Source organism: Lepidochelys olivacea, assembly GCF_965140295.1.
Source record: "Lepidochelys olivacea isolate rLepOli2 genome assembly, chromosome: 16".
Taxonomy (NCBI): Eukaryota; Metazoa; Chordata; order Testudines; family Cheloniidae; genus Lepidochelys; species Lepidochelys olivacea.
In genome coordinates, this window is record NC_140426.1 from 20,073,665 (window position 1) to 20,097,258 (window position 23,594).

General features: G+C 51.0%; 1 protein-coding gene across 3 annotated transcripts in view; it reads left to right on the forward strand.

Moving 5' to 3' along the window:
* RXRA (retinoid X receptor alpha) overlaps positions 1-23,594 on the forward strand; it is a 225,121-nt gene that overhangs the window by 57,705 nt on the left and 143,822 nt on the right. The window contains exon 1 of one of the 3 annotated variants that reach the window (XM_084650509.1): positions 4,772-5,206. The exons of the other annotated variants lie outside the window; for them this stretch is intronic. The gene's annotated coding sequence lies outside the window, so the exon portion shown is untranslated. Of the gene's footprint in view, positions 1-4,771; positions 5,207-23,594 lie in introns of those variants that run through there. 3 annotated transcript variants of the gene reach the window in all.

Below are 23,594 nucleotides of genomic sequence, written 5' to 3' on the forward strand. Positions count from 1 at the left end.
AAGCATGGTCGTTTCCCTGAAGTGCTTTGATCTTAGCGGGCACCTCTCTGGGTCCTGTCTCCTTGCCCTGCCTGCGGGAAAAGCCACCCAGAGTATGTCTACACTGCAGCTGGCCGCGAGCCCCCCCACAGCCCAGGCAGACAGACGTGTGCTGGTGGGGCTCAAGTTTGCGTGCTAACAATAACCGTGTGGATGTCGCAGCCCCAGTCAGGAGGGCTTGAGAGCCAGGACTCCAGCTGTAGCTGCAACATCCACCCACCTATTTTTAGCATGCCAGCTCGGGCCCCACAAGCCTGCGTCTGTCTGCCCAAGCTGGGAGGCTCACTCCCAGCTACGGGGCAGACTAGTCCATCGTGCTGCCTTTTCAAACAGCCAGAGTGGGTCGCTAGAGAGCCACAGGCATAGCTGTCTCTGGCCCAGTGGTCAAATGGGTCAGAACCCCTGTGTGGCTGGGGAATGGGCTTTTCAGGTACGACCCCCAAAGTCAGTTCCTTCTCTTCCCCCACCTATGAGTTTGAGTGTCCAGCCTTTCCCTTGTGGTTTTTTAAGCAGGCCCGTGGGGATGGTAACAATTTGGGGGTGGCTCAGTGCCTTGTGTACACCCTGGGGGGTCTCAGATTTGCTGTCAGGGCTCAGAGCCCTGGTTCAATGGGCTGGGCACTGAATTAAAGCTTCTTGGGGCCTGTCGCTTGGAATAACAGCGGTTCTGCCAATGGGCATCAGTGTAAAATAAAGCCACCTTCATCCCAACTCTGCGTCCCAGTCCCAGCGGTTAGAAACCCTTCCAGATGAAGGATCCATGCTGCCTGCAAGCTAAAGTGAGGGGGCACGCTGGCAAAGCAATAGAATGGATAAAGATCAGATCCAGGGGTGGGCAGCTGCTCTGAGATCCCAGACTGCACAGTGGGGCATTTTACAATAAGGATGGAGGGCTCCGTAGCAGCAGAAGCAGGATGACTCGAGGGAGGCACCCACGCCCCACTGAACAGTATGGTAGCCCCAACAGATCACTTTCCAAGAGAGCCCTTAATTAAGGAAAACATGTGCAGCTAGGGCCTCACCTAAAATCTTGACCTAGTGCTCCCGCTGGTTCTGAGGTGGATTTCAGGGGCTGGCAGGGCAGAACTGCTAAGATCAGGGAGACATGCTCCCTCCCTGCCTACCGAGGTTTTTTTGGCTGGGTTTTGTAGCCAGGGGTGGGTGCTGTACCCTGGGAACGATCCTCCCGTGAACGTCTTGTGGGTGAAATGAGGAGGCATTAATGTCTGGGAAAACAGCAGCAACAACAACCATCATCAATACCATCATCATCAAAATCCTGGCACAGCTTTTAAAACTCCATCAGCGTGGATGGAAAAGGCTGCTGAAGGCAGGCTCACCGCGGCTGGAGAACGTGAACCACCTGAGTGCTTCGTTTAATTGGGAACAGAGCCAGAATTATGAAGCAACCACAGTACGTGCAACTTGCCGACAGGTGGGACAAGGAGGGGTGTGTGCGTATAGCACATTCCAAACACCTTGTGTTGCTCTTGCTAAGTTTCCTCCGTGAAGGGCAGGGAGGGGAGCTGGCTCCTTAACAAGCCTGGAAAAAGAAATTCTCCCCAGACCGTTGCAGAAGGCGGAGGACAGGGGAAGCAAGGGCTGCTTCCGATGTGTCACGCAGGGATCACTGGAGAGTTGCCTGAAAGATCATATCTGCTCCTGGGAGCAGGCAAAGCTCCCCTAGATAATTCTGGAGTACGGGCAGGGGATACTGAGATCACTAACCGGGATCCAGAAGAAACGTCCCCAAGGTATAATATCGTACAGCTGGGTGTGTTAATAGGGGATTATATAGAAAATGGGCCCTAAACAACCTCCCAAATCTGGATCCAAGCATCCTTGAAGTTTGAATCCAGATCTGAACGTTGTGGTTTGGGTCCTGGTCCGGTTGATACACTTCCCTGGGAAGCCTCTGGCATTGGCCACTGTTGGAGACAAGATACCAGGCTAGGTGGACCAATTGTTATGTTCTGTGATGAAAAACGAATAGGGTCCCTATGACCAACCCTGCAGCCCAGTGCTATAGAACTGTTACAGCTCCTGTGCAGATAGGTTTCTCTGTATCATGTAGAGATTAAAAGGCAGCTGAGATCAGGGCTCCGTTGCGCTAGGTGCTGTACAAACATATAGTAAGACACAGTCTCGGCCTCAGAGAGTTTACAATCTAAACTGACAAGGCAGACAAAAGAGAGCAAGGAACGAAAATCTGCCCCCCCTTTTACAGATTGGGAACTGAGACATATAGTGCCTGGCCCAAGGTCGCCCAGCAGCAGAGTCAGGAATAGAGCTCAGACCTTTTTCTTCTTCGCTCTGAACTCCTTTCTCCATTAAGATACCGGTGAAAGCAATGTGTAGCCCAACTCAGTTCGGTGAATATGGACTGCCGGGCTCTCCAGATCAGTGTCGAGAACAGGTGAAGCTGTAGCATGCACTAGCTGGGATGTGTTATGCAACTGTTTCCTCTATATCCGACCTACTAAGGGGTTTGGTCAGTTCTTCCTCGACTTTTGTTGATTTGAGGTCAGCCAAAAGTCACTCGAATCATGCGTCATTCAACCCTCCCCTCCATCTCCCCACAAGTTCCTGGCAAAATGACTTTGTTTCTGGACCCGGTCATTGAGATCAGTGGTTGCCTTCTTCCCAATCACTGGAAACCCCTACCGGGGATGGGGATGATGATCGAATACAGTGAATTCCAGGGCTGAGGTCAAAGTTTGGGTGCACAGCCTAAGTTTTGCATGGCACTACAGGCTGGTGGATTGACTCTGCAGGAGCAAAACCCAGGTGCACTCAGCAAGGGTTATTCCTCAAGGGATAATGTTGAGGAGCAGCCGTCAGAGCAAGTTGACATAAGCTCCGGAAAACTCAACCAGCCTACGGACCTGGGTGTGGAGTCTGACCTTCCTGAAGGTGTGCTTCTCGACATCTGTTCAGCAAAGGTATCGTCCTTCCCTTGAGTACCTGCGTGAGGAGAGGGGCAGAACTGAGCTAAGAGGAACCCTTTTTTTCCCTGGGTGGAGAGGTGATGGAACACCTCTGCCCCTCGAGAAATGCCCCCGTCCCTCATGTATCACCTTACCCTGTAAAAGCTTTGTTGCTCATTCCTCACTTTACACACAACATAAATCAGAGGAAAAATAACCCTGCAGTCCCTTGGGAGGATTTGAACAGGTGTCTAAGTTGGGGCTCTGCCGTGGCAACTGTACTTTACAAGGCGGAGCCTAGCTGTGTCGCAGGCAAACACATGTGAACAGATTTCCCAGAGGAGAGAAATGCTTTTTGTCATCGAGTTGGGATCAGACATCTGCTGTGGGGCCTCCTCTGTCGTACTGGGTACTTGGAAAGCGGCTCCCCCGGTCGATTATTGCTGCTGATCTGAAGCGAGAAGCTGCAGTGCTTTAAGCATGTTCGTTCTGTCTCACCCACTCAAGACGTTTCTGGGGATTGACATTGATTTGCCAGTTGGAAATGCGAAGCGCAGTCCGTGAGGGCCCACAGTGTGCTCTGTTGAGCAGAAGGAGCAGGCCACTACCGTGGCAAAATGTCATCCCCCATGGGAGTGTAGTAGAATATCCATATCTGGGGGTACTGGAGGGGCAAGGGTTAGTCACGGCTGGTCCCTCCTCTCCATGGACCAGATCCTCAGCTGGTGCAAATCACTGCTGCTTTAACAGCGCTATGCGGCCTTGCACCAGTGGAGGATCTGGCTCTGTTTCTCTGCCCTCTGAACTCGAAGGCTACCGTTTGAACAGAGGCTTCTGGTGGACATGCCCAGCATCAAAGTGAAAGTCCTGGGGCTCACAGCACCCTCCTTTCCTGGGAAATGAAAACACGTGCTTACAGAAAGCGCCACTTACTACCCCGGGTGCTCAGGGACCAACAAAGAAGCAGCTTTTCATTTCTGTTCGTCAGCTTGGGTGTTTGCCTTTTGTGTGTGATGAGGGGAACTAGGGAGAGCACCTTGGAGACTACCACATAGCCACAGACCTGAGGCAAGCTGGTCCCTCAGGTGTGATCTGTTGGGAACCACCTCTGTGGGGGAGAGAGGGCAGTAGTGAGTCTGCCTGATCGGTAGCGGGGCTCTGTGCTGATACTATGAAGAAGGGTGGAAGTTAGAGTAGGCGGTTTTGTCACCTGCCCATTTGTAGCACAACCCAAACCGTCAACTCACCGAACAGGCCATTGAACAGCTAATGCATCTCTTGGATCAGCATTGTGTCCTGGTTCGTAGGGGTTGCTGTGAATCCCAAAGGTTTGTGATGGTGACACTGTTGTGTTGGGGCCATGCGACAGGCAGATCCAAGCAGCAAAGTTTGGGTCTGGATACAAACTGCCCCAAGATTTGTGGGTGGGAGGTTTCAGATAAGGCTCCTTGTACAGGCAGGAGCCTGTGACCAGATCTGGCCCATCTGTACCCGGTAGTGTATGGGGATGAAAATCCAACAGGACCTTCGTTACTGCCTCGTGGTAGCAGGGTGATCATGTTAAGATTTCTCAGTAGCTGTTAGTGGTGAGTGGGAAGTCAGCAGAGAAATCTGTCTCTTCTCTCTCTCCCCTTCTCCAGCAGGAGTCCAGTTTTCTTATCTGCAACGCCCCTTTCCTCCCCCTCGCACTTATTTACTATCACTGGCATTCTTGTCTTGAAATAACACGGAACAGCGAGATCTGCAAAGAGCCTTGACTGTCTGGAACTAACTGCAGCTCTCAGGACAGAGATGGAGCGGGGGCCTCGCCCGTCATGCCCCACAAGCAGCCCTCTTCTAAAGGTCTTTGGTCCCTCTCTCTCTCTTTGTCATGTCACTCACATATTCCTCATTGACTGAGCCCTGCTCTCAGCTCGCAAGGCTGGAAAATTACGCTGGGACTGGGCAGACCCAGGCCTGGGACTTGCTGGTGTCAGTCCTACACCAGAGCCGGAAAGGAGCACGGGGCTGAGGGAGCACTGCAGTGCTGGTGAGGTTTTCTGGGGGCTGCCCTACTTGTAAAGTGGAAGAGTGGGAGAGTTCCTCCTGAAGTATGTCGGCTGGTTTGCAGAACAGCACCTCCTGCTGGACAAGGAAAGGAACAGGAGTGCCTTCCACAGTAGCACTCGTCCCTGTTGGAGACCTTGCAATGCTCGGTCTTTTTGGAACAACGTTGCTCTGAAACTGTCTGGCCTGAATCGGTATGTGACCATTTGGCTGCCATCCAAAGAGGGTGAAAGCGAGCCAAGGCCCGAGTCTGGGCAGTTTCGGGCTCGACACTGAATTCTGAAGAGAGGGGTCATGCCCTGCCCTGGGCCTGCGATGGGAGTCATGTTTTCCGACCAGGGTGGTTGAGAGAAGAGTGTACCATGCCCAGCTGACTGCTTCTGCTGGGCTCTGCTCTGCACTTGTAGCCGGCTTGGCTCTGAGTTAGTTTATAATAGCGCACCAGCAGTTTGCATTTCTGTGGCGTGTTGGACTCCAGAGTGTTGGGATTAGATGCAGCACCACCAGGATACAGCCACCTCTGGGCTGGAGGGTGGCAGCCAGCAAGTGCCCGGCAGCGGTGTGTGTGTGTGTTTGTGTGTGGGGTGGGTAGTTTGGACCAGGGACATCCAGGCTTTGGAATTATTAATGCAGACAGAAACGGAAAGACCCCTGCTCAGTAAACTACAGGGAGGTCAGTCCCTAGACAGAAATATTTGACACTCCTCCCCCACAAAAGCAGGCCATTCAAAGCAGTTCCAGGGCTAGAGACTCCATCCTGCCGGCCATTCTGCAGCAGTGAGTCCTTGCTGTTGTTTGTGAAGATGTTAACTGCAGTTATGGAGTTGATGGAGGGCATTGAGAGGAAGTGGTGGGGAGTGCAGGGGGCTCAGGAGCATTGTCCCACTTGGGAAGACCTGCTGCACTTTTTGCTGTGTTCTGGATGAGTTTGAAGGGCTTTGATGCGCCCACAAGAGAGGAGGGACTGGGATGGCTGGCGGGAGCCAGACTGAGTGAGAACAGGTGCAGTGAGAGCCCTGATGTGATACACCCCTGCTTCTGCTGTCGTCAGCTTCCCCCACTCCCCAGCTGTGGCTGTGCACCTCAGTCCTTAATTGTGTGGCTTCAGACAATTGGCTTTGGGAGCGTTTGCACCCTCTAAGGCTCGGCAGACAGCATTGCACGCTGCGTGGGCTGTCTGGGTTCTGTACTGGTCCGAGGCCAGGTAGATCGCAGAGGGGATGCTCCCACATTCTGGCATGAGACTCTTTGTTGCCTTCTCCTCAGACAACTTGCTTGTGTTACAGTCTGGGAGAAATCCATCACCCCACCTTGTGCGGTGCTCCAAACACCGTGTGCTGAGTGCGTGGTGGGAGAGAGGGGAAATCTACTAGGGGAATGGGCCCAGAATGCTGGGCTAGGTATACCCCCTCGGACCAACCCCACCGCTTCACGTTAGTGGCTTGGAGCTGGGGGGATCTCCACACCTGCCTCCCCCGGCGAGAGCCAGCCAGCCAGCACACACGGATCCCGTGCACAACTGGTCACGAGAGCTCTGCAGTAAGTTGTGCCCAGGGACCTGAGAAAATCGGGACATCTCCCAGTCATTGACCGAACGTGGCTGCCCCCAAAAGGGGGACCATGGCCAGGAACTCCCTAAGCCCCGCTGCTCCTTGCAGCTTGGTGTTGCAGTCATACAGCGCCGGTGGGACTCGTCTCTCAGGTCCCCTCCCCCACACATGCATTCGCCCAGCAAATGAATTTGATTAATGTACTAATTAGGACGGCTCTCCCGTTTCCTCAGGGAGGGGCGTTCTGCTTGTGTGTGAGAAAGAGAGAGAGGGCGACCTTGAATCCCCTGTGCCAACCGGCGAGCTGTCCCAAGAAACGTACGTGCGCCGAATCCAACCAGTGTGCTCAGGTCGAGAGGCAGGGCACACTAGCATGTAGACTCGCCAGAGCTCAGGCAAGCCAGAGTTAGAGGCGCCAGGCGCTTGAGTGGGGTGTGAAGGCACAAGGCCCTCTCCAGGCCTTTGAAGGCATCTCTTCCTGGTTTCAGAGTAGCAGCCATGTTAGTCTGTATCCCATGAAGTGAGCTGTAGCTCACGAAAGCTTATGCGCACATAAATTGGTTAGTCTTTAAGGTGCCACAAGTCCTCCTTTTCTCTTCCTGGTGCCTCTCCCTGTGTAGAAAACTGATCTCGTTGAGAAAGGCAGTTCTCTGCTGCAAGCAGCCTGGGCATTTCAGCCCATGGGAGCAGGTCAGCTGGTTCAGTTTGTGTCCTGTGGGGAGGTAGGTAGGTAGGTGGGTGGGTGGGTTGGGGGAGCAGCTTCTTTTTGAAGCAGGAGGAGAAACATGGCCATGGTTTAGCAGGAAGGGCTCCTGCTCTAACCTGCCTGATGGCATCCAAAGGAGGCTGGTTAAAAGCTGAACTGCTGTGGACACTTAAGGGCTGACACATGTAACTCGCCAGATCAGAGGTTGTGAGGCCTTAGAGATGGGCCGGGGATTCACAAAACCAGGGGGTGTTCAGGCAGGAGATCCCTGAAGTTGGGGAGAAGGCTCCGGTAAAAGGTGCCAGTTTTGGCCTGTCTCTGATGTGAATAAGTGAGGGAATGTTAGTTCGAGGGTAGGATGTTAGACTGAAAGCTCCTGTGGGCAGGGACTGTCTTTTTGTTCTGTGTCTGGACAGGCCCGAGCACAGTGAGGTCCTGAGCGCTACAATAATACAGATAAATCATCATTGTCATAATTAATGACCCAGGTGGATTTTCACCCGCAACTGGGTATAGACCTCATTGGAAGCTGAGAAAAGTTCCTATTTGCTTTCTCGTAACATTTTTTCCCAATCTCCCCATATTGGCAGCTGGGATTGGGAGTAGAAGTGTCACCGAGAGCTGCTTCTGTTCTGCTTTACGGCAACTTTGTGCCACTCAAAAATCTGCACCTGCCTGGCTTGCTCTGAGTCACTGCAGCTTTGCATGGCAGCTCCTGGGTCTGGGGCCTGGCCCATGCCCCTCTCCCTGAGCTGCCCCTGGCATGCTGCTGCCACACTGGGGGCTGCTCCACCCGCCCTGTGCCCTTGGGGGAGGACCCGTTGGCAGAGACGGTATTTCCCAGGGGTGCCGTTCTGCCCCCTTTACACTGAGCCACGGTGTGGGAGGGAATCAGTCCTACAGCCACCTCCCTGCATGGTCTCCTGGTTGGAAAATATCCAGCAAAATGAAATCTGCAAAAACATTTCCCCACTCCGACGAGCTCTCCCCTGCACTATGGACCCCGAAGGGGCTTCCCTTTCTTGCCCCTCTGTTGAAAGTTTTGGCCCCCAACATTGCTGGAGAGGGAGGAGGGAGGGGAACAGCGTCAGGGGCTGCCACCACTGGGGAGCTGGGAGGAGGAGAAGCAGGGTTGGTGTCGGAGCTAAAATTGCCCTCAATGATGCTATTTGTCTGCCTGGCGCTCGCCGTGTCAGAGCAGCGTGTTCCTGTGTTGTCACGAAACACAAGATGGAATAATTAAATTGCCCTTTTCCTTGCCAAATATTACTCGCGCTGCATGTTGACTCTTTATCCGGGCTGGCGATAGCCCCATTGCCAATTACACACGCGTCGCCGCAGATTTCAGGTGCGATGCGTGCTGGGGAGCAGCCGGCGCTGACAATTGCCAGAATGAGTTTTTTGCTTCCCCAGAAGTAGCGTGGAGTGTGTGTGTGTGTGTGTGTGTGTGCAAGACGAGCGCTAAAGCGGGCATCTGCTTCAGAGGAGTGTAAGGAACAACAGTGAATAATCAAAGAGGTTATTCTTTTCCTCTAAGCCTCTCAAGAGCATAGCCGCTCCCCCCTGCCCAAGGGCTCCCGTGCCAGGATAACTGAGATATTCCTGCCCAGGTGTGGGTGTGTCAGGTACATCCTCCTGGTGGGGCAGAGACCCCTGGACTCTGTGTAGGGGGAATCTCTGAGACTGTGTGAGGCTCTCGTGACACAAGCTCCCTCGGACCCATCGTGAGTACTCTTGGGATTAGGAACTGCTCCAAAGAAGAGGGCTGCTCCAAGGGGCACTCTTCTGCATGTGCAGACCATGGCATTTTGTTCTAACAGAGTCTGTTCTCTCTCCTCCTATTTCTTCTTCTCATGACTGAAGGAACTTGTGTGCTAGAAAAACATTGGAGGACTCGTGTACCGCTTCTAGGGGGGGCTGAGCACTGGGGGGCTGGGGAGGAAGAAGATGCTGTGAGTTTTTCCCAGGTCTGAACTGGGGAGCGGAGCACAGGACAAGATGGGGAGGTAGGGAGACTCCCACAATGCCACAGGGCAGGGCTGATCCGGGGAAGTGAGCGAGACAGAGAAGAGCGGAGGACACCACAGAGAGGATGCGCGTTTCGGTCGGCAATAGAACAAGACTGCCCAGCGTGGCAGACTAGCGTGCTGGAGTTCTGCTGTCCACTTCCAGGCGCAAATCCTCACGGCAAAGGAGGAACTGCCGAAATATCCTGTCGCGGTCGCAGCCCGGCTCAACCTGAGCAAAAGCCAGATTCATGCCACGTTTGCTGTCAGTGCACCACAGCATCACTCGCTCTGCTTGCAGCAGGACAGCTGGTTGAGTGCGATGGCGGCTTTGCGGAAGAACGGGGGCTCACCAGCTGGGGGTCCCGCCAAGGGTGCTGGAGCGCGAAAGGGAGACTGTTTTGGAAAGCTAAACTCAGCTCTAGTTTTCAGCTGGAAACTGGAGCAGCGCATTAAGGGGTGATTCCTGGAGGCAGCGTCTCCTAATGGCCAGAGCTGAGGATGGGAGCCAGGACTCCTGGGTTCTGTGCCAACTTCTGCTGACTTCCTCAATAGCTTTAGTCAAGCCACATAACTTCTCTGCCCTTCGGTTTGCCTGTCTGTAGGCTGGGTGTGATGCCCCTTCTCTCAGGGTGTTGGGGAGGGTTGATTAGTTAACCATTTGTAACGGGCTCAGAGACTCTCACTCGAAGGAAGCTGTATGAGGGTAAAGTGTTATTAATAATATCAGTCACTCTTGATCAACAGCTTACTTTTTATTCCCTTTCTTCCTTCCTCTCCCTCCTGTGCAGTGCCAAGCCTGCAGATCCATCAAGCATCCTTGCCGTGCCTTCAGCTATAACCCTGCTAGTTGACTTCCAAGAAATGGCTCTTCCCAGCCTGTCTCACAGCTCTCCCCCCTGCAATCCTGCCCTGAAATATTAACACCACAAATCACAAGTGACATTAGCCCTGCTGGAGCCCCACTGGCTTGTCCAAGCGGGGGGTGGGGAAATGGAAATCAGTGTTGCTTTATATTCATACCCGAAGGCAGTATTTCACCCATCGGTCTCAAAGCATGTTACATAGCAAGGATCATTATCCCCCATCTAAAGAAAGGGAAACTGAGGTACAGAGTATTTAAGGCTGGGGCATTTAAAGGAGACAGGCACTCAAATTCGGTGGGATTTAGGCACCTCATTTCTTTAGGCTTCTTTGAAAACTTCAGCCTAAGCATCTTTCTTATTAGCTGAGTGACAAACTGGCATTAGCACCCAGATCTGCAGACTCATGGTCAGGTGCACCTTCCTCATGACTTTCCATGGCTAAGGAGCTATCCCTTATCCTGAGTCTCATACCGTGTCACTCATCCGTGTTTTCTTAGACTTGCCCCTCCCCCACTGCTCCCATCTCACCCCTCGCTCCTCTGCCTTCTGTCCACAAAGGAATACTAATAAGAAACACGTAGACCACATGCACGTCTCTGCTCTTGAACCAAAAACACATCGCCTGGCAGAAGCAACACTAGAAAATGAGTAATGTCTTGCTTGTGGCATGACCACATGGGTTTACACTGCCTTGATAGATATACTGTATGGATTCTATATTATATACAGACACACAGCTAGCATCAGGGTGGACTCCAAAGAACGGCTGTGCTCTCCTGGTCATCCTCCCCACTCTCTAAATATAGCAGCCCTAATGGACGCAGCTCAGGAAACGAGGCAATTAATTTGAATTACTCCTCTTGCGTCTGGGAGATGATGGGTTCGCTCACTTGAGCATGAACTCTGAGCAGCAGATAGTGTAAAAGAGATTATGGCTTCTTCTTGCCTTTTTTCTGAAGCTAATTGGTCGGGAGCTTGGAAGACTATTTGGGCTTTAGCATCAGACCCGCTGCTTAAAGAAAGGAGAGAGAGGAAAAAAAGGCCCGTGAAATAGACCCCAGGATAGTGCTGGCCTTGGTCGACGCTGTGTGGTGGCTCTGGAAAGGGGATTCGGTGGATGATGTGGCCGGTCAGGATTTAGGCCTGTTTGTTTTGTGTGTTCTAATGCCAGTCACGGGTGCCCTGTGTTTATCCACACAACGGGCACTGCGTGCGTTGTGCTAGTTTCCCTGCTGTCATCATGGTGAGAGGGGAGCGCGTTCTCTGAGCTCGTTTCAATTCTCGGCCTCTCTGCGGACACTGCAAAGTGGACTTGCCTGAGAAGCAGGGTGGTTCTGTGGACTGACTGGAACCTGGGTTTGATCCCTGGCTTAGCCACAGAGTTCCTGTGTGACCTGGGATCTCTCGGTGCCTCAGTTCCCCGCCCGTAAAATGGAGATTACGACGAAGGAACATGCCCCAGGTCACACAGGGAGTAGGTGGTAGAGCCAGGAAATGAAATCTGATTTCCCGAGTCCCAGTCCGGTGCCTTCACAAGTTTTCTTCCCACGCAGTCAAGTCGCTGATGTTCAGAGTGGTGGGGACCACAGTGGTTTCAATTGGCTCGGTTGATACAACCCGTTTCCCTTGTCTGGAGGCTTCACATCCCAGTTTCAAAGGGAGTCTCAGTCTAAATGGCTGAGCCTGGTTTTGCCTCAGACCCACAAATGGGGCCCAGGTTTCCAAGGAACCAGAGCCAATTGTTTGTGACTATTTCAATAACCCAGGAGCTGTCTTTCAAGTAAAGCCAGTCAAGTGGCTGTGTGCTTTAGTTACAGAATCATTAGAGGCTCTGGGGGTGACGGGGCACAGCAGGGGCACTCCCTGTGAGTGGATGCATGCCCCCCATGCCACAGAGGTCAGGTCAAAACCAGAGACTATCCATGGCTCAAAGGTTTGGGCATCCAGGGCATTAGGGGAACCGCCCCCACTGTCCGTTAATGGTTTTGTCAAGGTTGTCAGCCCCGAGCTGGCTTTGTCCCGACACCCATTGTTTCCCTGGAGGAAGAAGGAAGGTAAGAGCGAAAGAGAATGTTTGACAAATGAGTTCGGCGCTCGAGGACGGTTGAGATTGCAGCGCACTAAGTGGTTCTAACGGGCACCAATTTCTCAGAGACATTAGACGCTGTAAATGACTGTCTCACATCATTCGTTTGTAATGAGCTTTTCCATACTGTAATTTGGGTCCCCTAATTGTGTGTACAAGTGCCTAGCGATTCTGATTAAAATCAGAGGGAACTCTGTCGACATCCTCTGAATAGGCAGGAGAGACGTCATCCCCAGAGCGCCTGGATAGATGGAAGTAGGTCTGAATCCTGGCCCAGCAGAGCCAGTTTACTTGCTTGTAGGGTTCTGTGGCTGTACCGTTTGCTCTATGCCAAGCGGTGCCATTCATTAGTGGAGCTGTGGCACAGACAGGCTTATGACAAGGCCACAGTTTGCGAAGTTGACACCCAGATTTTTTTCTAAATTACTTTAGCGACTGAATGTGCAACGTTTATTCATGTGAGTAATTGTGCTGACTTACTCCAGGCTACCTATGCAATGATCCAGTGAGTCAGGTGCTGGAGACCTGGGTTCAAGCCTCTACTCTGCCACAGACTCCGTGGGTGACCTTGGGCTAGTCACTTAATCTCTCTGTGCCTCAGTTCTCTCACCTGTAAAATGGGGATAATAGCACAGCTCCGCCTCACAGGGGAGTGTAACGACAAATACATTGAAGAGTGTGAGGTGATCAGATACTGTAGTAATGGGGACCAGATAAGTACCATAGATAGGAAGACTGGGAAGGGCTTATCCCCTTTGGGATTTATCATCCCTTTGTTGGCCAGAGGGATGAGCATTGAGTGACTCCTGCACCACCAGCAACTGAATACTGCTCCTAGAGCCAGAGATTGGGATGGGCACTGGGACCATTAGATGAATAGGCTGGTGGTAGAGATGGTTCTTTAACTTCTTGGGGAGGTGGTGTCCCCTCACTGAGCACTCTAGGTATCCTTTACTGTGGGTGCTAGGCTGCCTTCTGAATTCTCTTCCCATGCTGCTTCTGCAGTGATTCAACGCCCCTAACCCACTGCACATCAGGCAGATGGGAGCAGCAAGGTGAAGGGAGGCACGGGTCCTGGGGATTCTGGTAGAATTGTCGGGAACTGCCCTGACAAGCCAGGATGTCTGGTCATTTTACTGAAACCTCTGTGGATTTCCGAGAGATGGTCCCCCAGCACAGTCTAAACAAACAACCTCCACCCAGTCAACCTTGGCAGGAGACTTCTCCAGTGGTACCAGATCCCACATACTCCCTCTCCCCCACCAATATTGATCCCAATCAAATGTCAGGCCACAGACTCTGCCATTAGAGAGGGCGGGCATCCAGGCATGAATGAGAGAGGGAGTAGAGACTGGAGATCCAGGAGCCGATCTCCGCTTTAACTATGGAGATAACGAAGGGAGGGATAACTATGGGAACCGAGGATGCAGGGAGCGACATTGAAGGTAAACGCAGATGTGGTTTTCAGATGATGTGCTTAAAAGGTTTGTTTCTGCATGGAAGAAGCTGTGCTCAAACCTGCTGCCAGGCTTCTCTTCAGGAAGGGGTATCCTGGTGTGGCTAGTGCTCTGGGAACGAATGTGTTTCTCCATGCTCCCTGTGGGGGCTCAGGAGCGTGGCTGGGTCTACTGAAGGAGATGACCTTGACTCTCTGCTGACCTTCATGCCCATTAGTATCAGCTTTGCTGCACTTAAACATCCGTTCTGCTTTCAGGATGAAGCAGGGAAGCCTGTAGTCTAAGCCACTCAGGCCTGCAAGCCTCAGTTGGCATTTCTCTCTCTCTCTCTGTGAGATGGAAAAGCCTCAGGACCAGCTTGTCTTCTCACGCTGGTCTGGGTCTGGGGTGGGAAGGAAGATGAGCTTATTTATTAGAATGCAGCAGGCATGTGGGGTGGGGGGAGAGGAAGGAGCGGATGTTTGGAGAATGTGAAAGGTCCGACAGGAAGAGGGAGGGAGGTTCACTTGGCCATATAATTCACGGACTTTGGCTTGCTGACAGAGGTTAAAAGGGGAGTGTTATGATCTGTTGGGAAATTGTTAGTGTGGGCCTCTGCCACCTGATTTGCCTTTTACCCTCTTCTTCCTTCGGTGCCCCATCCACTCTCATTATCCTTTTACAAGTGAACACAAGAGCAAAACTTGAAATGAGATTTTATAAAGGAACCACCATGGAACTGGAATCTCCGGGGCCTTGTGTGTCCCACGGAGCAGTAGTATGGTGACCTACCTGCATCTCAAAGAAACACAGGACCCTGCTTATGTCTGAGGGAGAGCAGCACCCAGTGACGTCTTAGCTGTGGCCCATAACTCTACATTTGTATAACAGTGAGTGCCCGTCTCCATCATTGCTATTGAAATATGGGACTGAGGGCATTCTGTGTTGACTTGACACAGGATGCAGGATGTTAAGATCAAGTAAGCGATGTGCTTGGAAATAAAGGCCGGTCTCAGCCCACAAGATAATAAGTGTTGAAATGTTAAGTAGGATCTTCCCCGTCTCTCTGTCTGCTTTCGGCAAGGCTGGATGAATCTGATGCTGGTGTTTGTGGAAATAATAGGGAGTTCTCTGCCCTGGACAGCACTCAGAACAGCCCAGCCCCAGACACTTGACTGGCTTCAGTTGAGTTGTCTGGGCCTTACTTAAGGGCATAAGTTCTTCATGGACTTTTCAAAGGTGCTTAAGGGAATTAGGCGCTCAACTACCGTTGCATTCCAATGGGTGCCAAACTCCCTTTGGTTTCATTGAAAACATCCTACTTTAACTGGGGAGTTAGTAAGAAATTCAAACCTACGAGCAGGTAGCTGTAACCTTCCCTGCCATACCTGTGTGTGATGGGTGCTTCACTTTCCCCTGCATTGTTTGGCACAGGCCACTGTGGGAAACAGGATGCTGGGTGAGATGTACCTTTGGTGTGATGGGGCATGACATGTCCTGTGTAATCGAGGGATAATTGGGCCTTTATATTATCAGGGATAAAATATGTGTGATGGGGGGAGCTGTCCCCCCGACTCGTGGCACGTTAAAGGTATTCCCTTCCTCTCTGTGCTGAGAGCGAAGTGCCCCATTTAGCTACAGCACTGGCGGCAGCCGTGCCAGATTCCTCCACCTGCCAGCCGGAGCCCTGCCCAGGGAGGAGGAGTGAAGGAGGAATTTGTTCTCCGTGGCTTAATCAGTCTTTGGTCTCTCTTGCCAACATAGGGAGGAGGGCCTCAGGATTGCAGGTTTTGTGATGTGGAGAACTGCTCTCAGGAAGAGGGCTGAGACCCACCAAACTCATTGTACAGATGCCACCAGATGGTCCTCGGATGATAACTTTCAATCACTCACTGGGCCAGAGCCAAACTCATTCCTTAGAGGTAAAGGGCCCCGTAGCCTATTGCCAGTCTCCCAAGCCACCTAGTCTCCAGGCATGTTAAACACTAATTAGGGAGGTGGAACAGAGCTAGTTAGACTGCATGACCTCCTTGCATCCCACAGGGTTGTGTGCTTTCACTTCAGGAATCCAGTTCGACTGGACCTAGTTGCTGCCTCAGCCCTTTGCTGTGGGCATGTGGAAACCGTTCTGAGCGTTAGGGTGTAGCAATCCTCTAACAGAGGGAGGGAGGGTGGCAAGCATTCAAGAGACATCTAATCCTGCAATAGAATGATTCTCCTCTGCTGTATTAACATCCCTACCTTCCCCTGACCTACCATTCAGCATCATGGGACACTCTTATTTGCTCTCTGAAATCTAGGGAGAATGCCTGTCCAAGGGGTGGGTTTTCCCCATGGTGGAATGTTCCCCTGTCTCTGGGATGTTCCTTCTACCTGTCCAGCTTGCAATGAAACGACAAGATTTTTGCATTATAAATGGCAATGCTCTGCCCCTCCCATCTGAAGACCTCAGAGCACTTTGTAAACAGGAATGAACTCAGCTTCCCAACTCAAGGGGTGCTCATTTGACAGATGGGGAAACTGAGGCATAGAGCGGGGAAGTGACTTGCCCCAGGTCACGCAGCGCATGAAAGGCAGCACCAGGACTAGACCCTTTGTCTCGGGACAGCTCGTCCTTTGCTTTCACCACTATGATCGGGATCTTGCTCTGTAAAAACAAACAACCAAACCAACAAAAAACACAAAGGGAATCCTACTCTGGAGGAAATCGTTACAACACGGCAAGCGGGGACTCTCCATTCCACGCTGTTCGTGAATTGACACATTCGGTGCCGTTTGAGGGACCACAGGACACTACTCATCTTTTTAGTAAAGAAGCTAAATGCTATGCGCCACCTAAGTAACTGATGCCTGAACTTCATATCAGTACATCAGATGGATTATAAATGGGATTAGTCATTAGCCTTTCTAGGGAACAATGATACAGTAGAACCTCAGAGTTACGAACATCCTGAGAATGGAGGTTGTTTGTAACTCTGTAACGCTAAACAAAACATGACGGTGGTTCTTTCAAAAGTTTACAACTGAACATTGACTTAATATGGCTTTGAAACTTTACTATGCAGAAGAAAAATGCTGCTTTCCCTTTCTTTTTTTGAGTAGTTTATGTTTCATGCAGCACTGTACAGTATTTGATTTTTATTTATTTATTTATTTATTTTGGTCTCTGCTGCTGCCTGATTGTGTACGTCCGGTCCCAAATGAGGCGTGTGGTTGACGGGTCAGTTGGTATCTCAGGTTGTACTGTACAGTTAATATCATATGCCACACGAGCCACGAAGATATTTACAATTTCCAGTGTCAATTGTGGATTTTTGCAGGGTCCTCAATGTCATCCCCGCTGCAAAAAGTCTACTACCTTCTCTACCTAGGAATTTAGCATTGTCTTGAGAAGGAGACCCTGGTCTCCTCTCTATCTCCCACGTAGTTTCAATAGCACCCCTTTCCCCTCATTCCCTTTGTGTGAATGTCTGCGCATTGCTCCGTGGGCTAAGTGAACCATTCAGGTCGGGGGAAAAACTGACTCAGGCTTTTGCCTCAAAGTCCAGCCAAACTTTTTGTGATGTTCAAAAGCGTCTGAATCCCTTTGATTATCCTCATTCTGTTGTTCTCGTGGGCCTGATCCAAAATCCCTGGAAGTCAGTGGGAGTCATTCCGTCGGGCCCTGGTTCTGGCCAGGAATGGAAATGTTGAAATACCACAGGAAATGCTGTTTTTGTCAGATATCTGCCCTGGCAAGAAGCTGGAAATACCAGAAATCTTCAAGGAAAGCTCAGCTTTCTAGCCCATATTGCAGCCCCATGACGTTCAGATAGTTTAGAGAAGCAGCCAAACATATAGTGAAAACTAGATGAGTGGCAATGGCAAACATGGGAGAGAAACTCCTCAGTAATGGGACATCTGAGGAAACATCAGGTGTAATTTCTTGAGGGGCATTCCTTCCAGTGCTCAGACCAAGACTTTGGAACAAACACAAAATAGAAAATCTATCCCATATTTTACAATGAGCCTTGTGTATACTGGGACAGGACTTTGAGTGCTGTGTGTGGATAGCCATTTGGAGGAGATCTGGTTATGTACTGTATCGAGTCTCAGTACTTTGAACTTAAGGAGATTCCAGACTCCTGGAATATACCATTAGCTCCTTCTGAGACAAGAGCACACCTGTGTGTGTCACAGTGTGTGCTTTGAGCAGACAGACTCTTGCATGTGGGGTTTAGCTTTGCAAAACCAAGGAGTGGTGCCGATCTGGGTTCCATTGTATTAGAGCCCCCGAAATTTCAGGAGCATGAATGATTTGGATGCAGATTTCTCATCTCTGGCTTGGAGAGCCCTTTTCACTCACTGCAAATATCTGTTTTATCCCTCTGCTGTCCCAGGCAAGTTCATTATCACCAGCTTAACTGGACGGCCATCAGGAACGGCTGTGCAAACAGGGGAAAACACACAGGCAGCAAAGGAAGTCATTTTATGTTGCATGATCCCTATCACAGGCAAATAATCAAAGACAGCAAGAGTGACTGAACGAACGTTTCCTAATTGTGTCAGATTGTTTGAAAGATTCCCTGCTTGAACCTGGTGCGATCAGAGCTGGGTGGAATTGACTGTCCCACTGGACCTGCAGGGCGTTAACCCCTTCATCTCTGGCGAAAAGAAACCAAATGGCTGCTCTTTTTATTTTAATGTAGTGAAATGTATGCTGTGTTGTGAAATGCTTTTATAAGTAGCCTTGGAGTTGTTCCATAAAGCTGTTAAAAAAGGGGACACGCATGGGTATCCTTTCAGTCTTCCTCGTCACAAATGTAACTCACTGGAACTTTGAAATGGCAGCATGTTTCCTAAATGAAACGTGATCTCCCGCCCCGGCACACCCCTGCCCTGCCGTTCAGAGCAGCACACACAGGTTTGTTATTGTAGGGTTGCCTGAAGATGGCACATTGGTTAGTGACAGCATGGTTTTCTTATGGGCGCTGGCTTGCGTATGCTGGCTTTCTGCAAATGTAGGAATGTTCACGAGTGAAGAGCTGTGCAAACTGGTTTGTGATGGCGCGATTTGCTGCACACCGTGGTTTGTTGCTTGTGAATGGTGGGCTACGTTCCCTGGTTTGTTAACGATGTGTTTTCACGATGGGACTTGTGGATAGATTTGTTACTGTTGGAGTGTTGTTTGTGAGCACAGGACCACACATGCTGGCTTGTTACTGTAGTACTGTATTGCTCACAAACGGAGAGTCACACATGTCTGTTTAGTACAGTACAGTTGGGAATACAGAAGGGGTTGTTAGACAGAACATCGTTTAAAGCAAGCTAGAGTAGGGATGGCCAAATTTACACACCCTCTGAGCCACACGACAATCTTCAGAAGTTCGAGAGCCGAGGCACCCCTGCTGGGGCATGGGACTGACCAATAGCCCACACACTGCCCTCCCTTCTCAACCACCCATCCTTCCCTGGTGCACTCCAACAGTGTGCCTGGTGCTGTACAGAACACCTGGCAAGAGGCCGAGAAAAAAGAAAATATCTGAGCTGAGAAACTTTGTGCTGCTGGGAGCATATTTTTCAGCATACAAAAAAAGACTCTGTTCTCTGCCTCTCCACAGTGGCTCTTTCTCACATGTAAGAGTGTGGAGAACATGTTCCATTTGCTGGCAGGCACCCTAAACAGCATATAAATTGGGGGCTTTTTCATGCAGTTCCCGAAATAAAACCCACACACACAAAAGGGAGAGGAGTCATGTTGTATCGACTCAGGCGTTCTCTCTCTCTGTGTCTCTCTCCAGCCCAGGCAGGCCCTGGCCCACATTCAGGAATTCCACATTATCTCAAACCGTTTCCAGCTTCCTCAGCAGGGAACAGTTCTGCTTCTGTCTTCCTGCGGCCACATCTGGAAAGTGTTACATCAGGGTGTCAGCCGTCAGAGCGAGGGCTGGCATTCACTCCCCCGAAGAAACCCCATTCCTTCTCCTCTCCATAAAGCCCATCTTTAAAGCTCCTCCCTTCCAAAAGAACCCGGGGGTGCAGGGTGGGGGGAAGAGCTCACTGCGGCACAATGGACGATTGTGACGGACAAGCTGGGGGAACCACACAGCGCTGACGGGGCGGAGGGAGGGGTTGCGGAGAAGCTGACGGTCTCTCTGACTCCAGATCCTTCTCTAGCCCAGTCCACACGGGCAGGGACTCATCAGGGTTTCACGCTCGGGAGTAAGGCTGGTGTCCCGTGTGGCAGTTTGCAAAGCAAGATAGAGGTGGTGTGTTCGTCAGGTTGAGGGATCTTGATTGGGAGCCTGACCCACTCAGTTCATCCCCTTCTGGGCACCTGGTTCCCCGTCCGGGTGGAGATGCGCTGTATGCCATCTTTGTGGAGGCTGTCTGGGAATGGCGTGGGAGAGATGCCATGCCAGGTCTCCACGACCTGCTCAGAGGGAATTCCTCACTGGCCAGCAACATGGCACAGCGTCAAAGGGCTGTCACACGCTGGCGCATCGGGCCCTGCGTCTGTAAAATGCTTTCCAGGGGGCTTAAGGAGCTGAGTTTCAAGAGCAGTTTGCTGATGGGAGTTAAACCTCTCCACTGGTGCTGACAGGGTCCATGTTAGGAGAGCTACAAGGTGTCCTAGGGACCGTCAGCATTGTTATGATGGTGGATTTATTTCACCCAGGTTCTGTTTTCATAGTGAACAGGGAACTGCCAGGGTTGTAAAGGAGTGATGGCCTTGTCTTCTAGTTAGATCAGAGGGCTGGGAGTCAGGGCTCCTGGGCTCCCTTCAAGGTTGTCTCCCTTACTGGTTGTCTATGTGACCAAGGGCCTCTCTGTGTATACCTCTCAAACTCCTCCTCCTCCTCAACTATACATAGTCTATGGAGGACTGTGGCATCAGCCAGAGTGACCATGGTTGATGGTGTTGTTGCAGAGATTGGGTAGTGAAGTTCCCAGATCTGGTTCACATCCTGGGATTCCATAAATTTCTGGCGCAGCCCTGCAGACGGCACCAGGTGGCGTCAGGGCGTGCACCCTTTTGAACGTCAATGGAGAGTCTGGGGTATTTTGTTCATCCTGGTGACACGGCTGAAGAGCATGCAAACACAGCTTTTGAATATAATAAGCAGCCATGGGACAAAATGTGGGACAAAGGCCCAGAATGACAAGCACAAACATTTTATTCTTACAAGAAACTTAAGACGCTGTGAGACTCATTTCCCTTAGGGTACATAATGATCTCTATAATCTCAGCTCCATGATTCTGCAATTCTGACAGAAATAATGTTCAGCCATAACAGTGAAGGGGCACCAAGTTTGCACGGAGCACAGGTAACTTTTGGAATAAAATGAATTCTCTCAGATCAAAGGACATTTGGAAAGGAGTGTTCCCGTGCTGCAGTTTCCCCATTTGCAAAACTGGGGTAACGGTCTTGACGGATCTGACAAGGGGGTGTGCAGCTTAATTATTGAATGTGTGTAAAGCACGTTCAGGTTCTCAAATGAACCTATAGAAGCTGGGCTAATTGACCCTTCCAACCCTACATTTTTATGATTCTATACTGTGACAAAGTTCCTTTTCTACCTTGGTGGGTCTTGTGCTTATTGGCAGATTTGCTCGCCTTGGAGCTTCATGGCAGCCCTCAGCTTGGCCTTTTTTCTGAATTCACAGTCCAGGTCGACTCCTCCTGTGTCTGACCAGGAGTTGGGAGGATTTGGGGGGAACCCGGGCCTGCCCTCTACTCCGGGTTCCAGCCCAGCGCCCTGTGGAATGCAGCTGTCCCGAGTGCCTCCTGGAACAGCTGTGCGACAGCTACAACTCCCTGGGCTACTTCCCCATGGCCTCCTCCCAACACCTTCTTTATCCTCGCCATAGGACCTTCCTCCTGGTGTCTGATAATGCTTGTACTCCTCAGTCCTCCAACAGTCCGCATTCTCACTCTCAGCTCTTAGTGCTGCTTGCTCCCAGCTCCTCACACGCACACCACAAACTGAAGCGAGCTCCTTTTTAAAACCCAGGTGTCCTGATTAGCCTGCCGTAATTGATTCTAGCAGCTTCTTGATTGGCTGCAGGTGTTCTAATCAGCCTGTCTTAATTGTTTCCAGAAGGTTCCTGATTGTTCTGGAACCTTCCCTGTTACCTTACTCAGGGAAAAGGGACCTACTTAGCCTGGGGCTAATATATCTGCCTTCTATTACTCTCCAATAGCCATCTGGCCCGACCCTGTCACAATACGTTATTAAATGTGCCCAGATTTAACATTATTAACATCTGGTCGGATATCAGAGGGGGATCTCCAGAGTGTATAAGCATCCAGACATTTTGGTTTTGTTATTAAACTGGCGCAGCCCTTCAATATGGGATTTTAAAATCGAGTAAAACAAAACAAAGCCCCCAGAACAGGCACAGGTTTTATAAACCCTGCGCAGGCCAAATGGATCCCTAATTCCACTGTCAATAATGTTGCACCAGGGATCCATCCGATCCATTGGTTTATGTGGACCGTAAAGCGTCAGGTAATTAAAGCTAATGTTCCCAGAGCGGTACTGACATCAGATGATAACATCAGCGCACACAGACATTGTGGCTCGATGGGGCACTCTGGGGCCTGATCCTACATTCTAGAGACTCAGGCAAAGCTCTTTATTGACTTCAGAGCTCAGGTTACAGATCAGTGGGAGCTGTTGTTAAACAAACATTGCCATATTAATGTCAACTCCAGGGGGGGAGATCAATGCTTGCTATTTTGAAAAGGAGACCAAAAAAGAAACGGGTGGAAACTAACCCCAAATTTTTCAGTCAAGCTGCACAAAGAGGGGAAGGTAAGAAACCCAGATTTTAGGTACCAAAGGCTTTATCGGGCTCCTAATGAAGGCAATGTCAAAATGCCCACTCTATTTATGACATTTATTTCTGGCCCCCAGGACAGCAGACTGTGAGCACCTTACAGTCATCCATGTATTTCTCCTCACAGTGCCCCTGTGAGACAGGGCAGGTTGTTAGCCCCATTTTACAGATGGGAAACTGAGGCACAGAGAGAGGCACACAGGGTCCGTCTACACTTGAGCTGGGTGGTGTGATTCCCAGCTTGCGTAGTTATCCTTCGCTCGAGCTAGCGCCTAAAAATAGCAGTGTCTCCCTGGCGGAGTTGGCTAGCTGCCTGAGCCAGGGGGTCAGGTGGGATCATACTCGGGGCAGCTGGCCCGAGCAGCTGCTGACACGTGGTTAGTTTTAGCCACTAGCAGGGTACATCTGTACGAGCTGGGAACCACACCTCCCGGCTCAAACATAGGTGTACCCTAAGTGACACACCCAGGGTCACATAGAGGGTCTGTGGCAGAGTGTGCACTTGAAGCCAGGTCTGCTGAGTCTAAGACTAACACCCTTGCCAGCGGGCCACAGAGCTCTCTGAAGACTGTCCCCTTAGGCATTTGTTCCAGCCCATTTCATTGTCTAATATTATTTATAATATTATTGTATTGTTATGTTTGGGGTGGGGGAGGGAGGACGTATGCTTTTCCTTCAAGTTCAGGTAAAAATATCCACTCCCACCAGAAATCATCCACCAGATGAGAGGAAGGAAACATCTCACCTGAACCAAACAGGGAGGGGGGGGAATGCCTCTCCTGCCCTGTAGACTTGGTTCTGGCCTCTTGCTGTTGGCACTGTCCAGCCAAATGCAAGAGGCCTACGAGCCAGCAGAAGCCGGTGGGGAGACTGCAAGCTGGTGTTTCTGCCAGGGCCAAGTGGGTGTTTTGGCCCGGACGTGGCTATTGATGGCTGAGAGCTCCACGTGCTCTGAGGGGGTTAGCACCAGGCATGACCGAGCTCTGGGCTGGGAATCAGGAGATGGGGATTTCTAATTCTGAATCTGCCACTGACTTGCTCTATGGGCTTGGGTTAGTCACCACACCTTTCTGTCTCAGTCTCCCCATCTGTAATATGGGGATAATAG